We start from the raw sequence: 25,064 nt of genomic DNA, 5'->3' as shown, positions 1-25,064 counted from the left end.
GGAAAGAGCCTGGACTCGTCACTTGTCTGGAAGCCAGGGTCTAGTTTCCAGCCCGTCAGTAATGGGGAAGGATTGCCTCCATGTTTCTTAATAGGGCTTCATTTCCTTCCTCTGTAAAATGAGGGAGTGAGGCAGGGCACGGTGGCTCACGCCTGTAATCCCAGCACTTTGGGAGGTAGAGGCAGGTGGATCACGAGGTCAAGAGATCGAGACCATCCTGGCCAAGATGGTAAAACCCCATCTCTGCTAAAAATACAAAAGTTAGCTAGGTATGGTGACAGGCGCCAGTGGTCCCAGCTACTCGAGAGGCTGAGGCAGGAGAATCGCTTGAACCCTTGAGGCAGAGGTTGCAGTGAGCCAGGTTCACACCACTGCACTCCAGCTTGGTGACAGAGTGAGACTCTTGTCTAAAAAAATGAGGGAGGGATTAATAGATCCACACTTTGTCCAAGTATGTTTCATGCCAGTTCCAGAAGCCGTTAGGTGTTACCTGGACCAAAAACCAAAACCAGATTCTGTGATCAAGTAAGTTTGGCAAACAAAATCTCACAGAATTCTTTGCTTCAGAGCCTCTCAGGGTCTTCAAGAGGAAGGCACAGTAAGCATTGATTCTATAACTTATTTGACTACACAACTCTTCGTTTAGGAGCGTCTTGTGGGCTCATAGATCTTAGAATATAGATATATAGATCAAGAAAATACTGAACTACTTGGTCACTAGGATTCTTTCTAGTTCCTAAACTCTGTGTTAAGTTTGTATGTGTTAGTTAAGTTTGGAGAAATGAGACTATTCCCTTTAGATGACAGAGGGCAATGCGCCCTCTCTCTTGCCACTCATGGTAAGATCTAAAGGTTAGTGATGTCTTTACTCTGCAATTTGTCTGAACCAGAAGAGTGGTCAAAATAGCAAAGACCAGATTTCATGATGGGGTGGAAGCTTTCCTTCTACTTAAGCCAAACACAATATCTCACTTTCCCATGTCAAATTTAGAGCTTTTCTTCACATTCTAAGGGAGAAGAAGGAGAGCTATTTGCTGGGGGAAAAAAGCCAAAATGGTCATGCATAGTCTACTTCATTCCAATCAATTAGGAAGAAAAACGCAGTCCGCAAAGCACATTCTGAATTGGTATAGTTGAGAAACCAAAATAGACTGGCATACAGTAGAATTAGATTTACTATTTCCAGCCCTGATATATATTTATCCTTATTTGGTTGTCTTTTGCAGAGTTGCATGACTATGGAGATGAGAGTGACCTTGGGTCATGTAGCTGATCATCTTGTAACCAAGAAGGATTTCTCCCAAGTTCTCCTAATTACAGATTCAGGAGCAGGCCTATTGTGACTCCTGATTTTAGAGCGCATTCTACCTTACACACAGTTTCTCTTACAGTAACCGGGTACCCAGTGTGCTGTGATTGTGGGAGGAGTAGCATGTACTGGAGAAATTTGATGATGTACTGGATGCTAGTCATATCCTCAGAAAAATGGCCAGGTGTGGTTCCATTTGCAGAGGTGGCTGTGTTTCATCTCACGTGACCCACTTACCCTGGCCAAAGCGAGTTGAACCAGAGTCACCACCAGACCCAAAGACAGCCATGTATAGGCCAGCAGCTCTGCCTAGTGGGAACCACAGTTATCAATGGTCCACCCAATCTGCAACACATGGTATCCTGACGACTTCCTCTCTCCTGGAACTCTGTCTGCTCTTTCCTCTCCTAATTCTCTTGCAGCCGTCCTTCAAGGTATATGCAGGTTTGCTTTCTCTGGCTCCCACACTGTCTTTCATGGGGATATCATGAAAGCCCTTATGGTGTCTTTGCTAGAATTGGAAAAACACACCCCTCTCATGGAAAATGGTTTTATTTAATGCATTAATACCTTGTTGCACACCTGCACACGCAGTGGTCTGGGCAGTACATGCTGCTCCCATAACTACAGCCAGCCGTAAGTACAGCCAGCCACTCAGTTCATGGCACTATACGGGCTTTTACTTCTAGAGGGTTTGTGAGTGGCATAAACCCTCTAGAAGTAAAAGCCCGTATAGTGCCATGAGCTGAGTGGCTGGCTGTACTTCCTAATATTACTAATATAATGGTTAGGTCTGACACGTCAACCTTGCCCCAGTCCATGGTGTGTTCCGCTCCAGGAGTCAGATCTGATTCTGGGTCCTGGTTTTTTCCTGTGTGTGCTGCTCTATTGTAGTGGCTGCACCCATAACTGACCACGTAACTGTTGGGTCACGTGGAACTCTGGACAATACTCTTCTTCCAGCCAATCTTTGACAAGGTCCTGCCTTTCATCACTTCATCAGTAAGATTGGTTGCATTTGAAGCTGGTTGATCACCTATGCCCAAAGAAGAGTGATTTATGTGTCACCTGGAAGGAGACACCTCAGGTCATGCCACAGGTCTCTCCTCAGCCCTGGGCATTTCAATGTATTTATGGATAACTTGGACCTAGAGCTAGAAGGCAAGGTATTAAATTTTATGTAAGGCTCAAAGCAAGAAGGTTTGGTTATTTAATGAATGAGATGAACATGAGAAATGTCTTTAAAATGAACTTTAACAGGGATAAGTCCAATTTTCAGAAAACATACAAGTGCAGGATGGGAGAGATTTGGCCTGCAGCACTTCCCATGACAAAGACATGGACAATTTCATTGGTGATAATGCCGAAACAGCGGAGGCAATTGTGTGCCTGCCTAGGAGAAGTCTCTCCCGCTCATTTCCATCTGTTCTGGGGCCACCATGGAGGAAGCATCCTCCGAGAGCAGGCAGGTGAAGGGGAATGACAGGGAGGGTGAGAAGCCTGAGCCACCTCATCTAAGCAGAAATCATTGAGGGAGATATATTTCGGTTGGAGAGAGAAGAATTGGGAGACTGATGACTCTCTCAGGAGACGCAGAGAGAAGTTATATTGGGTAGATCATGTCTCTATACATGAGAACCTTTTAAAAATTTGAAATGTCCCCAAAATGGAATTAGGTACTTTGAATTATGTTGTTTCCTATCATAAGGACTTTTTGAGCAATAAATGAACATCTTTGTATGTCAATAAACATACCTTTCCAACAGCAGTTTCATAAATATATTTTTTGTATTAATACAAAAAATATATATTTTTAATATGTCCAAGGCGATATAGAAGACATTTCTCCACTGACGGACAGGTTGGAACTTGCAAGATGGCTTATGCCACAGCACATGGGAAGCTCAGCTCTGCTGTCTCTGAAACTTTCTTTTGTCAGCAGTGCAAGAGTAGATTTATCTCTCAGGGAAAATATCATCTTAATCAGACTCACGAGTGAATGCCAGCTTAATATAGTGTAATGAAAAATATGGCAAGGGAACCATAATGGGAAGCCAGATAACAATCAGAAAGTTGCAGGGAACACCCCTGTTTGAGATTCTTGCAGATTAATTAGACAAAAGTAAGGAAAAATGTTTGGAATGATCGAGGATTCAGTGAAATTTCCAGCTATAAAAGAAATCTCAATGAAAGTTTTAACTTTTCTATACATTAACTATACCCCATTAAATGCAAAACACAGGGGAAGAAATCCACTGTGTGGTGATCACAACACTTGACTGATACATATAGGAAGACCTGACTGCATCACTTTTCTGCTCTAGAAGTCTTAATCACAAAGGTTGTTAATTCTTCTCCTTTATGTTATAAATATAATGCCATTCCTGTTGAAATCCACATAAGATCTTTTACTGTTTTGTTTTTTTTGAGACAGAGTTTCACTCTTGTCACCCAGGCTGGAGTGCAATGGCACTATCTCAGCTCACTGCAACCTCCGCCTCCCAGGTTCAAGCAATTCTCCTGCCTCAGCCTCCCAAGTAGCTGGGATTACAGGTGCAGGCCACCATGCCCGGCTGATTTTTGTATATTTTAATAGAGACAGGGTTTCACCATGTTGTCCAGGCTGGTCTTAAACTCCTGACCTCAGGTGATCCACCTGCCTGGGCTTCCCAAAGTGCTGAGATTATAGGCATGAGCCACCACACCGCACCTCAAATAAGATCATTCTTAAACCTTGTCAGAATGATTCAAAATTCATCTAAATAATAAACATTCAAGAAAGTTCAACATTTTGTTGAGAAAGCACTATGATGAGAGAGACTTGCCCCACGATGCTAAAATGCGTGATACTTTATATTAATTAAAGTACTAGCACGCAGAGCAGGAATCTAGATCTTCAGAACAGAACAGTAAGGGCCAAAACGCACCTAAGCACATCTCACAGCTTACTGAACAAGTAGAATATTTCAAATCAGGGGAGAAAGTTCAAAAGTGATTTGGGGACAAAATGAAACAATAAAAGTAATGGGAAAATTATAAATGAATGTCTACTGAAATAAGTTGGTAAATAAGTTGGGAAGAACTTTTTAAGCATGAAACCAAATAAATAAATAGAAATCAGTTTGATTACATAAAGTCTTAACACTGATCTACAGCAGACAGAGTACGTTTGCTCACTTACTCCTATGCCCTCTTCACCCTTGTCAGCCTCTCCGTAACTGCTGGGAGTGGCCACGAAATTAGTTCTAGCCAATGAGACACAAGCAAGGGGCGGCCGGTCTTGTCTCTTCCTCCACTCTTCTTCCTTCTGCCTGGAACACAGACCTGGCGGCTAGTGCTGCAGTGACCATTTAATGATGATAAGGTGACAAGCAGGAAGGCCACGAGAGGACAGGGATGTGAGCCGTCACATTGTCAACTGTCTGAATCAGGTCCAGCAGCTGCCTCTCTATGAGATGGTTGTTATGTGAGATAATACGTCCGCTTTAAGCAGTGGAGGTGGGTTTTCTCTTTTTTGAAGTTAAATTCATTCCTAACTGATTCTGAGCTTAAGAAAAAACATCATATTGCTGCAAAAGGCAAATAACGCAAAAATATTTGCACTATGGATCACAAAAGTTCATATCCCTATTTGTATAAAGACCTCTGTAAATAAGTAAGAAAGCTGTAGCTATTCCACTGTTTAAAAAGAGGGCAAAGATTATGAGTAGGAAGATTTTAAAAATAAGAAATTCAAGTGTCTAATAAATTCAGGAAAACATTTCGACCTCACTACAAATTAAAACAATAGGCTAATGATTTATCACCTAAAAAACTGACAAACATTGGAACAATTATAAATTATTTTCTGGAAAGCAATCTGGCAAAATGTATCAGGAGTTTTGGAATATCCATGCCCCTTGGGAGTCTGTGCAGGGAAATGGTTAAGGAGTTGCAAAGATTTGCTGCAAGGATGTCTCCAACAATGTTGCTAATAATTGCAAAAGGATGGAAATGGAAGACATGCACGAGAGCTTTGGTTACATAAATTATAGGATTGCCCCACCTACAAAAATAATATGTATTTATGAACCTGCTGTCGTAGAGGTATATTTGTTGACATGCAAAGATGTTCATTATTCATTATTAAGTGAACAGCAAGTTGAACCCTCCCCGTAAGGATGAAACATTTCTATTTTTGTTAATATGTGTATTTGGATATTGACGTGTGTAAAAAATGGCCATGGAAGGAAATATATCAAGGCACTAATGTCATCCCTGGTCTTGGCCCATATTTTCTGATTATTTCTGTTCTAAACATGTACTACTTTTGAAATAAGAAAATTATTACTATAAAAATATGTCTTGGTAAATACAGAATTGAAACATGGGAAATTAGAATTGATTATTTAGGCGGGGCGCGGTGGCTCACACCTATAATCCCAGTACTTTGAGAGGCCAAGGTGGGTGGATCACGAGGTCAGGAGATCGAGACCATCCTGGCCAACATGGTGAAACCCAGTCTCTACTAACAAAAAATAAAAAAAGTAGCTGGGTGTGGTGGTGCACACCTGTAGTCCCAGTTACTTGGGAGGCTGAGGCAGGAGAATCCCTTGAACCCAGGAGATGGAGGGGTCGCAGTGAGCTGAGATTGCGCCACTGCATTCCAGCCTGGTGACAGAGCAAGACTCCATCTCAAAGAAAAAAAAAAGAATTGATTATCTAATGGCATCAGGCTGAGAAAAGTTGAGGTGTTCGTTTCACAGTAAGGATATCTAAACATTCTAAGCTATTCAAGCTTGTTCTTCAGCAAGGAAATTCATTGAGCACTATTCATGTCTGCTTCGATAATGAACTTCAGCCGCCTTTTCTGACAAGTACATTTTGCTTTAGATAGTTTGATATACTCAGTCCAGCCAAAGCCAAGTCCTACAGCTTTAATGATGCTTCTGGGTTTTGTTTTACTTTGGGTTTTTGTTTTGAGGCAGAGGAGACAGTGTCTCCCTCTATCACCCAGGTTAGAGTGCAGTGACGTAACTTGGGCTCACTGCAACCTCCGCCTCCCAGGCTCAGGCAATCCTCCCACCTCAGCCTCCCAAGTAGCTGGGCCTACAGGCATGAGCCACCACACCTGGCTAATTTTTGTATTTTGTAGAGATGGGATTTTGCCACGTTGCGCAGGCTGAGGGTACTTTTGTTTTTAAGGTGACTTTGTATTTCTTTATTATTTTGTTCAAGTGATTTAAAACTTAACTCTCAGAGAGCACCTTTTTTCTCTCATTTCCAAGATTTTTTGGGGGAGGGATGAGAGTATGCCTCATGATAGTCCCTAAATATTGGCTGAGAGGTAAGTGTTGGATTCTCATAGGCAGGTACTTAGTCTTTACCTTAAGAATAGAGAAGGTGCGGTGGCTTACACCTGTAATCCCAGCATTTTGAGAGGCCGAGTCCGGCAGATCATGAGGTCAAGCGATCAAGACCATCCTGGCCAACATGGTGAAACCCTGTCTTTAACTAAAAATACAAAAATTAGCTGGGTGTGGTGGCGTCTGCCTGTAGTCCCAGCTACTTGGGAGGATGAGGCAGGAGAAACACTTGAACTAGGGAGACGGAGGTTCCAGTGAGCTGAGACCGCACCACTGCACTCCAGTCTGGGCAACAAGAGCAAAACTCTGTCTCAAAAAAAAAAAAAGAGTAGTGAGAAGGCAGATGGCCAAGAACAACATGATCCTTTGGTAGTTCGATTCTGCTAAGTCCTGTTCTAACTATTTCTAACTTACCATTTTTCACATTTCTGAATCTATCGAGCCATGAGCAAGGATTACATTTCCTTTGCCGTGTTTCTCAGTTTCACTAAACTACTAAATCCTAAAAATGATGATTTTCTTCATGGCAATTACCATCATGACCTTGCAAAAGCCACATATGCCAGCTGGAACTTCTCCAGAATTTCTTTTCTAATGAAGGAAAATATTTTACTTAACTGAGAGCATGACTGATGGGAAAGTAGGGTGCATGGGAAAATATTGAAGTTTATCATCTTCACATCTGTGGCCTGGGGCCCATCAGGAAATAGAAAACCCCTCAGCTGGTTCAGCAGAAGGTTCTTTGGGGTTTTTAAAATTTGTTTGTTTTTCTCCAAGACAAGAGTCTCTCTCTGTCATCCAGGATGGAGTACAGTGGCGCGATCTCAGCTCACTGCAACCTCTGTCTCCGGGGTTCAAACGATTCTCATGTCTCAGCCTCCCAAGTAGCTGGGATTACAGGCACACGCCACCATGCCTGGCTAATTTTTGTATTTTTTAGTAGAGATGGGGTTTTACTATGTTGACCAGGCTGGTCTAGAACTCCTGACCTCAAGTGATCTGCCCTCATCGGCCACCCAAAGTGTTGGGATTACAGGCATGAGCCACTACACCCAGCCTGTTCAGCAGAAGGTTCTTTAACCAAGGGACTGTCACTAGGGATGTAGACAGGGAGCCGATGAGAGGCTGAGGCATCCAGAGACTAGCAACAGTGGGAAGCTGTACAAACCCTAGGCCTCGAGGGAGATGGGGTGGGAGTGTGGATGTTTTGAAACCCAGCAATCTGGCAGAGCCAGGAACTCCTGGAAGGATGTCGTCACTCCCAAAACCAGGCACCAAAGCATGAAGGGAACAAGGAAAAAATGTCCAGCCTCCTGCCCTGGGATGTCCGCTGATGCCTCTCACTGACCCAATCTTAGCAGCTGAAAAGGACCCCACAGGAGTTCTTTGGAGCAGAGAAAGAGGCTGAAGAATGCATCTGTGGGCACAGGTGAAGCAAGACCAGCTCACTCTCTGAAGGAATGTTTTGTCCTTGAAAAGAGATAACACTTCAAGTAAAACATTGGCAATGCTTAGCTGTGCTTCCTCCAAGGTTCAGCTATGTGTGGTTTCAGGACCTTATAATTCTCAAAAGATTAAAAAAAAAATCAGTGGAATTCCAAAGAAACATGTTGTTTCAGACTAATAAATGTTTGTATCCCCCCAAAATTCTTATGTTGAAGTCCTTAATTCCCAATGTGACAGTATTTGGAGGTGAGGCCTATGGGAGGTAATTAGTTTTACATGAAATCATGAGAGTGAGGCCCCCACATGGGATTAAGTCCTTATAAGAGGAAACACCTGAGAGCATGCTCTCTTTCTCTCCATGTGAAAGCACAGCAAGAAGGTGGCTGTCTGCAAGCCAGGGAGTGAGCCCTCACCAGAAATCAACAGAGCTGGCACCCTGATCTCAGACTTCCAGCCTCCAGAACGATGAGAAATGAATTTCTGTTGTTGAAGCCACCTCATCTATGGCATTTTGTTATGGCGACCCAAACTAAGATACATACCTAAAATGAAACATGCATATACTGAAGGCAGTATTAGCCATCATGTATCGAGCACATGCTTGGTGCCAGGCACTGTGCCAAGTGCTTTATCTGCCCAGGGTCATTTAATCCCCACACTGGAGGGTAGATACTGTGACCCCATTTGACACAGGAAGAAACTGTTGTCCAAAAAATTGTTCATCCATCCCCCAAAGTCACATAACTAGCCAGGGTGCAAGCTTTCTGTCTCTGGAGGGCAGGCTGCTGTCCCTGGTGATAGGTGCTGCCACAAATTGGGCCCCACCGTTCAAATGCCCAGAGTGGATGGGGGCAGCTGCTGTCCTCAGTCACTGGAGGACTGGGATAGGCAGTTTGGGGGTCAGGCAGTTTGGGGGTCAGGCGGTTTGGGGGTCAGGTGGATTATTTCTTTGTTTTCTAGCTTCTCTCACCAGGATGACAGTAGGAACCTGGCGGTCTTGTTCATCACTGTATCCACACAACCTGGCATGCAGCAGGTGCTCAATAATGTTTGTGAATACATGACCCCACCAGACAGAATCAGTGTTTGTAACTTACATTGTTTCCACCTGATGACTTTGTGGTTGTGCAAAAATCACCTTCAGCAAAGAGAAATGTACTTAAATGTTTTTATAAATCAGTGGTGTGGAGGTGTATCTGAGCATGGAAACTGGTTGAAACTAGTTACTGCTTCCAACCTGGATCACTAATGTGAGCAGCCCAGCAGGGCCGCATGTGGGAGGTGGCACTGCGCAGTGGGCTGGCCTCATCAGTGTGGTCACAGAGCCACACTCCCACGGCTGACATGTGTGCAGAACCTATCTGATGCCATTTAAATATTTTTGGGTTTCTGTTAATTTAATTTTTATTTTTTGTAGAGATGGGATCTCACTATGTTGCCCAGGCTGGTCCCAAACTCCTGGGGCTGAAGCAATCCTCCTGTCTCAGCCTCCCAAACTGCTGGATTACAGGTATCAGCCTCTAAACACAGTCATCATTTAAATGTCTGTGAGAGCCGTGGCCTGGCTCTATAGGAAGATGAAAAGAATTCAATGTCAAAACAATAGGGACAAAATAGAGAAGTTTAACTGAAACCTTAGTTGAGGAACTGGTTTCCATCATCTTACATCAGGCAGTAATGTTGAAAGAAGTTTGAAAGATTAGATAATGCTGTTACTTGAACCCAGGTGCTGTGAGCTTTAAGATTAACCCCCTCTGCAAAGTAAGGATGAATCTTCCTCTATTGTCGGACTACAAGACAAGCGCACTGGTCCATTATTATTAGTAGTAGTAGTAGCAGCAGTAGTATTTTACCATTCATTTCAATTTTTTTTTTCTTTATATAAAGAACGCCTGAACCCATGATATCATTTCAAAAGCAAAAACCAAAGGCCGGGCTCAGTAGCTCATGCCTGTAATTTCAGCAACTTGGAAGGCTGAGGCAGAAGGATCTCTTGAGCCCAGGAGTTTGAGATCAGTCTAGACAACATGGTGAAAATTCGTTTTTACAAAAAATACAATTGGCTGGGCATGATGGTGAGTGCCTATGGTCCCAGCTACTCAAGAGGCCAAGGCCGGAGGATTGCTTGAGCCCAAGAGGTTGAGGCTACAGTGAGCTGTGATCATACCACTACATGCTAGCCTACGTGACAGAGTGAGACTCTGCCTCAAACAAACAAAAACAAAACAAGACAAAACACAGCAAAACAAAAACCAGGTGGACAACTTGCACATTCCTGTCCAGATGCCACAGTCTCCTGCACGATTGCGTTCTGAGCCTGGCGAAGGTAAGTACAGGAAGTAAAATGCTCTGGAAACTGACAGAACTAAGGATGTGAGGCAAACGTTGAGAGAGAACGGGCATGCTGTAGTTAACTCCAGGTGCCTTAACGGAAACAAGTGAGATCAGTTCACGGCCAGGTCTTGGGAACAGAGAACAGAGAAGCTGAGTTCAGCTGAATGAAGCACCTGTTCACATCCAAGGCACGTGCTTCTCATTGCCCCACCACTCCAGGCTTCTTGGAGCCAATGCATTTCCTCAGCACAAGACTTTTTAGAATTCTTTAAAAACTGATAAATTAAAATTGTATATACATATGGTATACAGCGTGATATTTTGATACATGTATACGTTGTGGGAGGATTAAATCAAGCTACTTGTACATTGCTTCACACACTTAACATTTTTTTGTAGTAAGAACACTTAAAATCTCTTAGCAATTTCCAAGTGTGAAATGTATTGTTATTAACTGTAGTCACCATGATGTACAATAGATCTTTTGAACACTCCTCCTGTCTACCTGGAATTTTCTATCCTTTGACCAACATCTCTCTAATTCCTCCTCCCCCGACCCCCAGCTTTTTAGTTTGATATAACGCTATTTGTTTATTGTTGCTTGTGTTGTGGGGTCACATCCAAAAAATCATTGCTCAGAACGATGTCATAGAGATTTTCTCCTAAGTTTTCTTTCAGCAGTTTTACAGTTTCACTTGTTACATTTAAGCTTTTAAACCATTTTGAGTTTGTTTTTGTATATGATGTGAGATGAGGATCTAATTTCATTCTTCTGCATGTGGATAATCAGTTTTCCCAACACCATTTATTGAAGAGACTGTCCTTTCCCCATCGTGTGCTCCTGGGATTTTTGTCAAAAATCAGTTGGGATGTGTCTGACACTGGTCAGTTCTGGCTGCAGGTAGGATTGCCTGGGGCAAATGCAGGTGCAGAACCGGAGTCTCATGTAGGACTTGGCTGCCTGGCCAAAAAGTGATTTGAACACTTTGAGAAGACGATTGGGGATAATGAAATGGTTCTTTCCACTGGGTGAACTGTAGTTCTAGCCCTATAAAAGAATTAGACATGGAGATGCTGATGTAAACCAAACCACACTGTTCATATCTTTGTGTAAAGTTTAAGAAATCATTGAGACAATCTGACTGTACTTAGATTTTAAGTGTTTGTAATAAGAGAATTGGATGCATTAGAACAAAGACAGCCCTGCTTGTGATTCCACTTAAAATGTGTAATGAAGTAATTGATTTCAGACATGATTTTGGATTGAGTTTAAAATTTGATTAGGCCAGGCACTGTGACTCACGCTTATAATCCCAGCACTTTGGGAGGCTGAGGCGAGTGGATCATTTGAGATTAGGAATTCAAGACCAGCTTGGCCAACATGGTGAGACCTTGTCTCTAATAAAAATACAAAAATTAGCCAGATATGGTGGTGCATGCCTGTAATCCCAGCTACTCGGGAGGCTGAGGTAGGAGAATCCTTTGAACCCAGGAGGTGGAGATTGCAGTGAGCCAAGATCCCACCACTGCACTCCAGCCTGGGCCACAGAGTGAGACTCCCATCTCAAAAAAATTTTTTTTTAATTAATTTTACAAACGAATGTTTAAGTGAGCTTAAGAGTCACTATATTTATAGGTTTAATGTATTAGATTTATTATTATTGTTAAGGATTTGGAATGGCTTTGCTCTTTAGGATAGGCATTTGAAGCAATCCAAAGGAAAATGGAATATATTAAATTCATAACTGCAGTTTCACATATTTGAGGGAATTTAACCGTATGTAAATGGGAATGATTAAGAACATTTAGTCTGTTCAACTTGATTTGATCATTGATAAAAGAAAAATAAAATTAATTATTCCTGTTTTGCTAGATGTATAAGTAGACTAAGAGTTGTCATTTGACCTTAGTGGCTCAAGGAAAACTTTAAAATGTGGCATGCCCTCCTCCTTTCCGGTCTCCTTCAGCCTTTCTTCTAGAGGCCCAGGGGGCCCTGTGCTTTATGAGATTGGGGGCGGGAAGCCTGCCCATGAAGGCTTCAGGACAAGTGGTGAGATGTGCTCCTGTCTCTCTTGGAGGGTCGGGGACTGAGACTGCTTACAGGGCCAAAAGGAGATCTGGCTTTGCCTCTGGGGATGGGCGCCCTGTGAAAAAGCCACACACACATTTCCTAAAAAGAGATGTCTTCAGCAACAGGGGTCAGCAACAAATGGAACCACACTGCACTTGCCAGAGCCTGAGCTTCCTCTCCCCAACACACGCCCACTTTGCACTTTTGCCTACTCAGAGCTAGGTCCAGGAGTCATATTAGCTATTACCCTTTGTCCAATGCTGTACTGATGACACCATTGCCAGTTACCTCTGCATCAAATTTATAGGAAAGCTGGTCTCAAGGCACTATAAGTCTTATTTTAAAGACAAGGAGCATTACTCGGTTTTCAATAATGCATAGATCTGGAGCCTGACAAGACATAAGAGAAGGAGCATTTATCCAGCTGGCAGCAATTAGTAATGGAATGGCACATTTTGAGCCAAGGAATTACACAGCCCCCTAAGGGAAGAGTCAGTACTGTAAGAATAATAACCAGCCATATCTCAGGCCCCTGGCTATGTCTCAGCCATTCACTGGAGTCTTCAGCACATGCACATGGGATACATAAACTGTAAATGGCAAGTCCAAATGAAGACCCACCACAAGACAGAAGACAAGAAATCACATTGATAAGATGGATACCCAGTAAGAATCTGTTGACTTGCCTAGACAGGTAGGGGATTGTATTAGTCCATTTTCATGCTGCTGATAAAGACATACCTGAGACTGAAAAGAAAAAGGAATTTAATGGACTTACAGTTACCTGAGACTGAAAAGAAAAAGGAGTTTAATGGACTTACAGTTCCACATGGCTGGGGAGGCCTCACAGTCATGGTGGAAGGCAAGGAGGAGAAAGTCACATCTTACATGGATGGCAGCAGGCAAAGAGAGAGAGCTTGTGCAGGGAAACTCCTATTTTTGAAACCATCAGATCTCATGAGATTCATTCACTATCATGAGAACAGCACAGGAAAGACCCACCCCCATGATTCAATCACCTCCTACCGGATTCTTCCCAAGACACATGGGAACTGGGGGAGTTACAATTAAAGGTGAGATTTGGGTGGGGACACAGCCAAACAATATCAGGGATATATCTGCTGTCTCAGAGCTGGATAATGATGAAGCACAGACAAGGATCCCAGATACCCAACTCTTTAATGCTCCATATATGGTGATTCTAGTTACTTTTAGCAAAGGTAAAACCTAAATTATGTGGATTCCAATTAAATGGGACAGCAGCAGAGTAAAATATGCTTTCCTCAATGGACAGTATAATTTATTCTAGACCAATTGTGTAAACAAAATAGGAGTGGAACAATTAATAGGCCTATGGACAGACATTCCAAACACTCATGTCCTTTAGAATCACTACCTTATGGTAATTGATATGGAAAACACACACACACACACAGACACACACACACACACACACACACACACACACACACACCCCTATTAATTTTCAAAGGCAATCTAAGGATTTGCAATTGTTAGCTTAATTTGTTTAAAATGCAATTGATAGTAAAGAAAATCTATTAGTAAGACCATTTTCTCTAACTTTAATTGACATTTATTTACTAAGATTCACAAATGAGTTCTTTCACAAGAATTTTTAAAAGATAGAATGGGGAGATATTTGAGACCAAGGAAATGATATTATTGAAGACTTGAAAATATGTTTGGGTCTCTTCTGATAAAGCCTTGTTCCCCTAGGTTAAGACAAGACTGCTTCTCCGTACTCTCAAAAGTACACATCTCTATCACAGTCCTTCCCCCAAGCCATCTTGTGATCATTGGTTATTTGGTTTCTCTCTCTCTCTCTCTTTCTAGACTAAGAGTTCCTTGAGGGCAGGAACTATGTCTTTCTTTGTGGGTCTAGCACCTAACCCAATCCCATGTACCTGACAGAGACTGAGTAGATGTTTGCTACTTATCACTGGGTGACTCAGTTGCTGGTTGAGATGTGCCAGATTGGCTTGTGGTAAATGGAAGGAGCATGCGTGGATATGGTGAACTGACCCTCAGCCACTATCCCACTCCTTCTAGAGGGCTTTCTCTCCTGCAGAGGCAGAAAACTAAAGGCTGCTTCTCTGGACTCCTGTGCAGCCAGTGTTTTATGTGTGAATTTGGTTCTACCAATTAGATGTGCTTTCCTGAGATTTGGAAGTGGGAAGTGACGTGCAAGGGGGAGAGGGGGACGGGTCACTCTTCCCCACCTTGGTTGTTGCTGCTGGCCAGAGAGGTGGTAGGGATTTATTTCTAAGTGTCCAATCACTAGTGGTGTGCATTTTGAGAGCCTTTATGGGTGTATAGGAGGCTCTCTGATATCCAGATTGCAGCCAGGATGGGGTTTGTTTTTTGTTGTTGTTGAGACAGTTTCCCTCTGTCGCCCAGGCTAGAGTGCAGTGGTGTGATCTCAGCTCACTGCAACCTCTGCCTTCCAGGTCCAAGCAATTCTCATGCCTCAGCCTCCTGAGTAGCTGAGATTACAGGCAAGCACCACCATGCCCTGCTATTTTTTTTGTATTTTTAGTAGAGACACGGTTTTACCATGTTGGCCAGGTTGGTCTGGAACGCCTGGCCTCAAGTGATCTGCCTACTGCAGCCTCCCAAAGTGTTGGGATTGCGGGCATGAGCTGCCATGTCCAGCCAGGGATGGGGTGTGTTTTAACTCAAAACTTCCAGTGAAAGCCTCCTGGCACCCTACTTCTCTGATTGAAGAATTCCCTTGGTGATCCAGTTTGGTGGTCTTGCATGGGGGTAATTCCTGGCAGTCAGCTGGGCAAAGATCCTCCAGCCTCCCAGTGATTTCATAAGCCCTGAATTATCCGTGTACATCTCTCTGTGCTTCAGATCATTGGAATGGTTTCTGTCTGCTGCCCTTGAACCCTGACTGATGTAATGGAAAGGAGAAAGGAAGCTGCTTGAAAGGAAGGTTTGCAGAACTTATAGTACAATGTACAGAACAAGGGACATAAGGCAATGAGAGATGCCTGAGAAGTTATCAGGACATGAGAGGCTCCTCTAACCCATGCTTGTCTGTCTTAGACTCTGCTTTCACCACGTTGATGGGTTATGTAAGTACAGATAGCTGTGGAAGGACCGAGAGTGATAGGGGTTAGGGAGAGAGATTTAAGAGCCATCAGCAGAAACACCTAGCAATAAAAGTATATATGTAGAGAAACGCCCCTTGAAGAAGAGATTGCAGAGACTTGAACTGGGAATCATTTCTTATTTTATACTCTTAAAATGAAAATTTAACATATATACAAGAAAGACGGCCGGGTGTGATGGTTCACGCCTGTAATCCTAGCACTTTGGGAAGCTGAGGCGGGTGGATCACTTGAGGTCAGGAATTTGAAATGAGCCTGACCAACTTGGTGAAACCCCATCTCTACTAAAAATACAAAATTAGCTGGGTGTGATGGTGCACTCCTGTAATCCCAGCTACTTGGGAGGCTGAGGCAGGAGAATGATTTGAACCCAGGAGGTGGAGGTTGCAGTGAGCTGAAATCGTGCCATTGCACTCTAGCCTGAGCAACAAGACGGAAACTCAGGCTCAAAAATAAATACATAAATGACTAAACAAACAAACAAATAAATAGATAGTACACATCTTAGGTACTCAGTTCAGTGAATCTTTACAGTGTAAAAACAATTGAGTCACCCCTACCTAGATCAAGCTATGGAACCCTACAGCACCCAGAGGCTTCCTCGTGCCTCTCTCCCAGTCCAAACCCTTCCAAAGGTAACCAGAATTCTCAGTGCTGTCACTGTAGATGTTTCCTTGTTTTTAAAATTTATATAAAATAAATATTGCAGTAGGTGTTATTTTTGTGTCTGTCTGTTTTGGTTTTGTGTGTGTGTGTATCTGGTTTTCACACTCAACACAGGATTTGTGAGATTCAACCATGTTGTACAACTACCAATAGTTTGTTCATTTTTATTGCTGTACACTATTCCACTGCATGGCTTTTATACAATTTATTGATGTATTCTACTATTGATGAATACTTGTGTTATTTTCAGTTTGGGGCTATTATGGATAGCACTACAGTGAATATACTTCTCGTGTCTTTCGATGCACTTCTGTTGGGTATATACCCAGGGGTAGAATTGCCAGGTGATAGGGTATATGTATAGCAGATTTTGCCAAACAATCTTCCAAAGTGATTTTGCCAGTTAGCACTTGCTGCATAACAAGCCACCTGAAAATGTGGTGGCTTAAAGTAGTAACTCATGGTTCTATGGGTCAGTATAGGGAACTGGATTCCTCTGAGATGCTTTATTTGTGCTCCATCTATGTCAGCTGGGTTCCATCCTCCATTTGCAGTCAGCTGGCAGTTGATAGCCTCATCCACATGTCTAGCAGTTGGCTGGTTGTCATTAAGAGTGATGGAGCTATACATCACCCATCAATGTCATTAGGAGCCATGGATCATTCATCATCTGGCAAGCTGGTCTGAGTTTATTCACATGCTGCTGTTGGTTGCAGGGTTCCCAAGACCAGCAAAAGAGAGTAAACTCCAACCTACTATCTCTTTTCAGGTTGCCTGTTGTGTGACATTTGCTAATGTCCCATTGACGGAAGCATGTCACATGGCCAAGTGCAGATTCAAAGAATCTAGATATGACCTTTTGGAGGAAGAAACTGCAAAGTCAGTTGCAGATTGTATGTGTTAATTGCAAATGCATACACAGGTAAGAAGAATTTGCAGCCATTTAAAAATTTGCCACAGTATTTTATACTGATGTATGCTCCCCCTAACAGTGACGAGAGAGCGCAAACGCAGTCCCCCGCTACCACAAATTATGCAGTGGAGTTTCCCACATTTGGGGAAATCTCAGGGGTCAGCACATCCGGAGTGCAACGAACAGATAAGCCTTGCCCTGGGAAAACCGCCTTCGTGATCATGGTATCTCCCCTGCCAGGTAACTATGAGATCCAGTTGTTCTTATCCTCACCAATATTTGGTGTATCAGTCCTTTTCACTTTAGACATTCTGCTAGGTGAGTGGTAACATCTATGTGCTTTAAATTTCAATTGTCTTGATGACTAATGATATCACACACCTTTCCATGCATATGGTCCATTTAGATACATTCTTTCTTGAAGAACCTATTCAAGCATTTTTTCTGTTTTCTAATTAGATTTTCTTCTCAGTTATTTATAGGGAGCACACATATATTTGTATATATTTATTATTTATGAATTCTCATGGCTTGTCACTTGCCTTTTTATTATTTTCATTGTTTTAATGGTGTTTTTAAATAAACAGTTCTTAATTTTAACAAAATACAATTTTTTACATTCTCCTTTACATTTAGTGCTTTTGGGGTCTGATTTAAGAGCTCATTGACTACCTCAAGATGATGAAGATACTGTCCTAGGTTATCTTCTAGAAACTACGTTATTTTACTTTTCCCATTCAGGTCTATGATCTATCTGGAATTGAATTTTGGGTGTGAGGTAGGAGATCAAAATTCATTTTTTCCCCAATACAGCCATACTTCATTTTAATGCCCTCTGTTTTATTGTGTTTTGCAGATATTGCATTTTTTTTGAGACAGAGTCTTGCTCTGTTGCCCAGGTTGGAGTGCAGTGACACAATCACTATTCAATGCAGCCTCAACCTCCCAGGCTCAAGCCATCCTTGCACCTCAGCCTGTCAATTAGTTGGGACTACAGGTGCATGCCACCACACCCAGCTAATTTTTATACTTTTTGTAGAAACGGGGTTTCACCACATTGCCCATGGCTGGTCTCGAACTCCTGGGCTCCAGCAATTTGCCCATCTCAGCCTTTCAAAGTGCTGAGATTTTAGGCATGAGCCACTATGCTTAGCCAGATATTGCATTTTTTATAAATTGAAGTTTTGTGGCAACACTGTGTCAAGGAAATCTATCAGTGGCATTTTTTTTTTCAACAATACGTGCTCACTTCAAGTCTCTGTGTCACATTTAGGTAATTTTCACAATATTTCAAACTTTTTCATTATTGTTATAAGTATTATGATGATCTGTGATTGGAGATCTTTGATGTTACTATTGAAATTGTTTCAGGGTACCAGGAATCACACCCATATAAGATGGGGAACTTAATAAATGTTGTGTGTGTTCTGACGCAATGGCCTCTGATTATTCAAGTGAAAAGAAGAGTCTCTCACTTTAAAGCAAAAGCTATAAATGATTAAGCTCAGTGAGGAAGGCATGTCAAAAACTAAGATAGGCTGAAAGCTAGGCCTTGTATGCCAATAAGCCAAGTTGTGTATGCAAAGGAAAAGCTCTTGAAGGAAATGAAAAGTGTTACTCTAGTGAACACATGAAGGATAAGAAAGTGAAACAGGCTTATTGTTGCCATGGAGAAAGTCTGGATCAAAGATCAAACTAGCCACAACATTCCCTTAACCCGAAGCTTAATCCAGAGCGAGGCCCTAACTCTCCTCAATTCTGTAAAGGCTGAGAGAGATGAGGAAGCCGCGGAAGAAAAGTTTGAAGCTAGCAGAGATTAGCTCAGGGGTTTAAGGGAAGAAGCCATCTCCACAACATAAAAATGCAAGGTAAAGCAGCAAGTACTAATGTAGAAGCTGCAGCAAGTTATCCAGAAGATCTAGGTAAAATAATGGATGAAGGTAACTACAAAAAACAACCAATTGACAATGTTGACAAAACAGCCTCCCATTGGAAGAAGATGCTGTTTAGGACTTTCATAACTACAGATGAGTCAATGACTGGCTTCAAAGCTTCAAAGAACAGGCTGACTCTTGTTAGGGGCTAATGCAGCTGGTGACTTTAAATTGAAGTCAATGTTCATTTACCATTCCAAGAATCCCAGGGCACTTACGAATTATGCTACATCTACTCTGCCTGTGCTCTACAAATGTAACAACAAGTCTCAATGAAACCACATCTGTTTTCAGCCATGGGTTCTTTTTTGTTTGTTTGTTGTTGTTTTTTGAGATGGAGTCTCACTCTGTCACCGAGGCTGGAGTGCAATGGTACGATCTCAGCTCACTGCAATCTCTGCCTCCCAGGTTCAAGTGATTATTTTGCCTCAGCCTCCTGAGTAGCTGGGACTATAGGCGTGCAGCACCACGCCTGGCTAATTTTTGTATTTTTAGCAGAGACAGGGTTTCGCCATGTTGGCCAGGCTGCTCTCAAACTCCTGACCTGAGGTGATCCACATGCCTCGGACTCCCAAAGTGCTAGGATTACAGGTGTGAGTCACCGCACTCAGCCTCAGCCATGGTTTGCTGAATATTTTAAGCCCACAGTTGAGACCTACTGCTAAGAAAAAAGATTCCTTTCAAGCTATTACTGCTCATTAACAGTACACCTGGCCACCCAAGAACTCTGATGGAGATGTACAAGGAGATTCATGTTGTTTTCATGACTGCTAACACAACATCCACTCTGCAGTCTATAGATCAAGAAGTAATTTTGACTTTCAAGTCTTATTATTTAAGAAATACATTTAGTAGTAAGGCTATACTTGCCATAGCTAGTGATGTCTCTGACAGATCTAGACAAAGAGCCAAAAGATTATAACTCAATGAAAGTTGAGATGATCATTAGCAATTTATAGCAATAAAGTATTTTTTAATTATGGAAGGGAAAACCTTTTGGAAAAGAGTCACCATTCTAGATGCCATGAAAAACATTCATGATTCACAGGAGATGGTTAAAATGTCAGCATTAACAAGGGTTTAGAAGAAGCTGATTCCAACCCTCATGGATGACTTTGAGAGGTTCAAGACTTCAGTGAAGGAAGGAACTTCAGGTGTGGTGGAAATAATAAGAGAAATAGAATTATAAATGGAGCCTAAAGATGTGACCGAATTGCTACAATCTCATTATAAAACTTACACATATAAGGAGTTGCTTCTTAGGGATAAACAAAGAAAGTGGTTTCTTGAGACAGAATCTGGTTCTGGTGAAGATGTTGTGAACACTGTTGAAATGACCACAAAGGATTTAGAATAGTCCATAAATTTAGTTGATAAAGCAGCAGCAGGTTTGAGAGGAATGACTCCAATTCTGGAAGAAGATCTACTGTGGGTAAAATGCCATCAAACAGCATCACATGATATAGAGAAATCTTTTGTGAAAGAAAAAAATCAATTAATGCAAAATTTTTTATTGTGATCTTGTTTTAAGAAATTACCAAAGCTACCCCAACCTTCAGCAATCACCAACCTGACTAGTCCATAGCCATCAACATTGAGGCAATACCCTCCACCAGCAAAAAGATTACAACTCAATGAAAGCTGAGGTGATCATTAGTGATTTAGAGCAATAAAGTATTTTTTAATTAAGGCATGTACATTGTTATTTTAAATAATACTATTGCATACCTAGTCTATGATCATATAGTGTAAACATAACTTTTTTTTTTGAGATGGAATTTCACTCTTGTTGCCCAGGCTGGAGTGCAATGGTACGATCTCCCCTTACCGCAACTTCCGCCTCCCAGGTTCAAGCGATTCTCCTGCCTCAGCCTCCTGACTAGTTGGGATTACAGGCATGTGCCACCACACCTGGCTAATTTTGGATTTTTAGTAGAGATAGAGTTTCTCCATGTTGGTCAGGCTGGTCTCAAACTCCTAACCTCAGGTGATCTGCCCATCTTGGCCTCCCAAAGTGCTGGGATTACAGGTGTAAGCCACTGTGCCCGGCCTGTAAACATAACTTTTATACGCACAGGGAAACAAAAAAAATTTGTGTGACTTGCTTTATTGTGATGTTCACTTTATTACAGTGGTCTGGAACCAAGCCTATAATATCTTCAAGGTTTGCCTGTAGACCCACTATCATTTATTGAAAAGACCATCCTTTTTCTGAACTTTGTGTTATATTCTGGTGATCTATTTTAGTTCCCTTTCACTGATACCATAATATTTAACCTCATTTTACAATAAACTTGATATTTGGTAATATAAATCTTCCAACTACTTTTGTTGATCAAGATTGTTTTAACTTTTCATGGCCCTTTGCATTTCCATGTAATTTAAAAGTCAATTTGTCAATTTCCAATTTATCAGTGAACTACAGGCATTTTTTTTAATTGGGACTGCATTGAATCTATTGATGGATTTGAGTAGAATTAACCCTTAAAATATTGAGTCTCTAATCCATGAACATGGTATATTTTTCTCATTTATTTAGATCTTTTCAAATCTTTTCAGGATGTTTTGTAGTGTTTTAAGAATACCCATCTTCTGTTCAATTTATTCCTATCTCTTGCTTTTTATTGTAAATGGTCTTTTAAATTTCATTTTCTATTTTTTTCTAACATAGAAATACAGTGTTAACCTCAGAATTGTCTAATTATTGTGCCTTTGAAGATAATATTTTTTCTCTTTTACTATTAACTTTACTCTTTTACTATTAACTCTTTTACTATTTAACTTTGGTTTTTGCAATCTTACAATGACATACCTATGTGTAGTTTACTTTTGTATTTATCTTGGTTAGAGCTTCCTGAATATAAATACAGCTCAGATGCACAATTATGAAATACAAGAAGCAGAAATACAGCTTCTTGAATTTGTGGCTTGATGTCTTTTGTCAGTTTCGGGAAATAGTTTCTGCCTGATTCTCTCTCCTCTCTAGGAATTTTAATTGCACATATATTAGAACTTTCCACCATGTTTCATGTACCCCTTTTCTCTATTTTTGTATCTTTTCTCTCAGAGCTTCAATTTGTACTTTTTTGAACTAAACTATCTTCCAGTTTGCTAATTTTCTCTTCTGCTTTTAGTTATCAAGTCCAGGTTTAGAGTTATCAATCCAGTTATATTGTTCAGTATAGAATTGCCACTTAAAAAAAATATGTCAGTACTCAATAAAATCCTCCACATTGTAATCTATTTTTATGACTATTTCAATCAGTTATTTTAAAGTCTGAGTCTGATAAACTTAATATGTGGATTAAATGTGTTTCTCTTTTTATTGTCTTGTTTTTTTTCTCTCTATTAAATTTTGGTCTTTGGTCATATTTTCTAGTATGTCTGGTAATTATGGATTAAATGCTGGACCTTATGTATAAAAATTACAGAAGGTCTTAATGATGATTTCCTTCCTATGGAGAGGATTCAGTTTTATCTGGCAGCAGATCACCTTGATCAAATCAGAAATTGAGCTGATTGGAGCGGAGTTTCAGGTTTTGTAAGGGCTATCTTTTCTCTTATTTGCCCTCACTCTTCAAATGTGGCCCTTTAGCGGTTCTCAATGAAAGGTCTGAAGTGCCTACCAGGAATCCTCTTTGTTGGAATGTCCTGAACTCTGAGTTTTGTCTTCCCGGGACCATGAGACCCCTAAAGTCTCAAGTTAACAAGCTGTTTGTTGGGTGGTTTCTTGGTTTCTTGCCTCTTGGACTGTGCATACTTAGTCTAGAAATAGGGCCATTCTGGCTGGGCATGGTGGCTCATGCCTGTAATCCCAGCACTTTGGGAGGCTGAGGCGGGTGGATCACGAGGTCAGGATTTTGAGATCAGCCTGGCCAACATGGTGAAACCTCATCTCTACTAAAAATACAAAAAAGTAGCTGGGCATGGTGGCAGGCACTTGTAATCCCAGCTACTCAGGAAGCTGAGGCAGGAGAATCACTTGAACCTGGGAGGCAGAGGTTGCAGTGAGCTGAGACAGCACCACAGCACTCCAGCCTGGGCAACAGAGTGAGACTCCATCTCAAAAAAAAACAAAAAAAGAAAATAAAAAGAAATAGGGCCATTCCCCTGTGGCCTGCCCAGAGACTCAGGGTCACCAGAGGCTGAGTGATGGGCACCCTTGGGACTGAGCAATCCTTGGGAACATGACTGTGTCATCCACAGACGCAGGCACCTTATGTCCTGGGGAGTGGCTTACTACATTTGCACACGTAAACACCTACCCCACTACAAGAAAGAAGCCTTGAGTTTGGTCTCTCGTGCTTACTTCTGTCCTGTTACGCCCTGGCAGGGCAGCCTGAGTGTGGGGAGAGCAAGCTGTGAGGGCAGGGACCAGAGGGCAGGGGTCCCTTCTCCCTGGCTGTGCCCTCCCAAGCCCTTCACAGCTTAACATGCGAACTCAGCTACTCTCTTGCTCCTCTTCCCATATTTTACATCTTCCATTTTTATCCATTTTTTTAAATTAAAAACAAACCCTTAAAAAAATTCACTGGGCTCTTTGGGGGCCATTTTACTTAGAAAAAAAATCTTTTAAAAAGTGCCGTGTTCGTGCACAGTGGCTAATCATAGCTTCAGGTGGCATGGATACTGATGTTACTGACCTTGTCTTTGACATCTGATTTTGGAAAAGTCGAGACGCCCCTTGGCTGGCAGTAGTGGGGATGGAATAGCATGAAGTCCTTTAGGACCATGTGCAAGTTTCCCTTCTGCTCTGGTGCCTGGGAAGGCTTCCATTCAGCTTGGCCTGTCCTTCAGGCGCGCTGGTAGAATGTTGCACTCACTCTGTAGATGAGAACACTGGACGATGATGAATGTAGACAGTGTGGAAACACGTTTGCAATGTCTCCATCTGAGCGATGTCCTTCCAATACCCCCATTCCCTCTCCATACATGGTTGCTGGTTGGAGGGAGCAGATGTGTTTCCTTGGAAAACAGTGCAGGGGCTTTTGGCTTCTTGTTAGATTTAAGGGTGGGCCTCTTTGAGCTCACCAGGAACTGTTTACTTTTCGTGTATGTGTTTGTACAAGATTCAGGTTCTGGGAGCTGTGTGGTGACTTCCCCAGACCTCAATATTAGCTCCAGGCAGCACCACAGCCTCGTTCCCCAGGGCCGGCCCAGGTCTGGGCGGCTCTTGGGGATACCAGGTACTGGAGGGACACAGGTCATCTCAGATGGGGCACCCATGTCCCTTCCCAGGGTCCACTCTGAACTTTCCCCTGGGACCCTCTAGAAGGTCCTGCTGTCCTACACCTGGCCACCCCCTGCCTTGGGGGGCACATGTCTTCGTTCCCCACTGACTGGGAATGTCAGGCTCCTACAGGCCAGCTGCATGCTCCCCAGGAGCACCAACTGGGAAATTCCCCAACAGGTAAAATCCTTTAAAATGACACTTCTACCTACCTAACTTTGGGGGCCAAATGCCTGAGAGGGAAAGGAAACAGTCAAATGCAAACAAAACGTCATACTAGAATCCTGGAGAATGAATCGAATCGCCCAGGGTGGTCCTAGAACTCCTGTGGGATGGCTTAATACTTTGCTACTTTAAAATACAGAGATAATAGAAACAATCTGAATTTTCTTCATTCAGCTGATAGGGACTTCAGTGCCAGAGGCTGTATGACAAAATTTTGCCTGTACCTAGGAGCATTTTTTAAAATATAGGATTTTAAGCAATGTTAAGTTGCTGATCTAACTAGTGAATTTGCTCTCAAGTGTCACTTACAGATTATTTCTGTTGGAATTGCAAACATTGAGAAAGGCACAGGGATTGAATGACTCTGTCACACACAGCTACTCAAGCACACACGCACTGCTTACTAAAAGCTGAGGTGAGATGAAGGGGGCCTACAAGAATAACGAGTTCACCA

The 25,064-nt window shown here is 42.1% G+C and overlaps 1 non-coding gene across 1 annotated transcript; it reads right to left on the bottom strand.

Moving 5' to 3' along the window:
* Positions 1-17,301: 17,301 nt before the first annotated feature.
* On the bottom strand, positions 17,302-17,469 carry LOC135268612 (U1 spliceosomal RNA). The gene has a single exon (XR_010336912.1). It is a non-coding gene; the product is annotated as a U1 spliceosomal RNA (small nuclear RNA).
* Between the last annotated feature and the right edge of the window lie 7,595 nt (positions 17,470-25,064).

This window comes from Aotus nancymaae, unplaced genomic scaffold (genome assembly GCF_030222135.1).
Source record: "Aotus nancymaae isolate 86718 unplaced genomic scaffold, 86718_ANA_hifiasm-v0.15.2.pri h1tg000040l, whole genome shotgun sequence".
NCBI lineage: Eukaryota > Metazoa > Chordata > Mammalia > Primates > Aotidae > Aotus > Aotus nancymaae.
The sequence above is the reverse complement of the archived record's forward strand: the minus strand, read 5'-3'. Positions and strand labels throughout refer to the sequence as shown.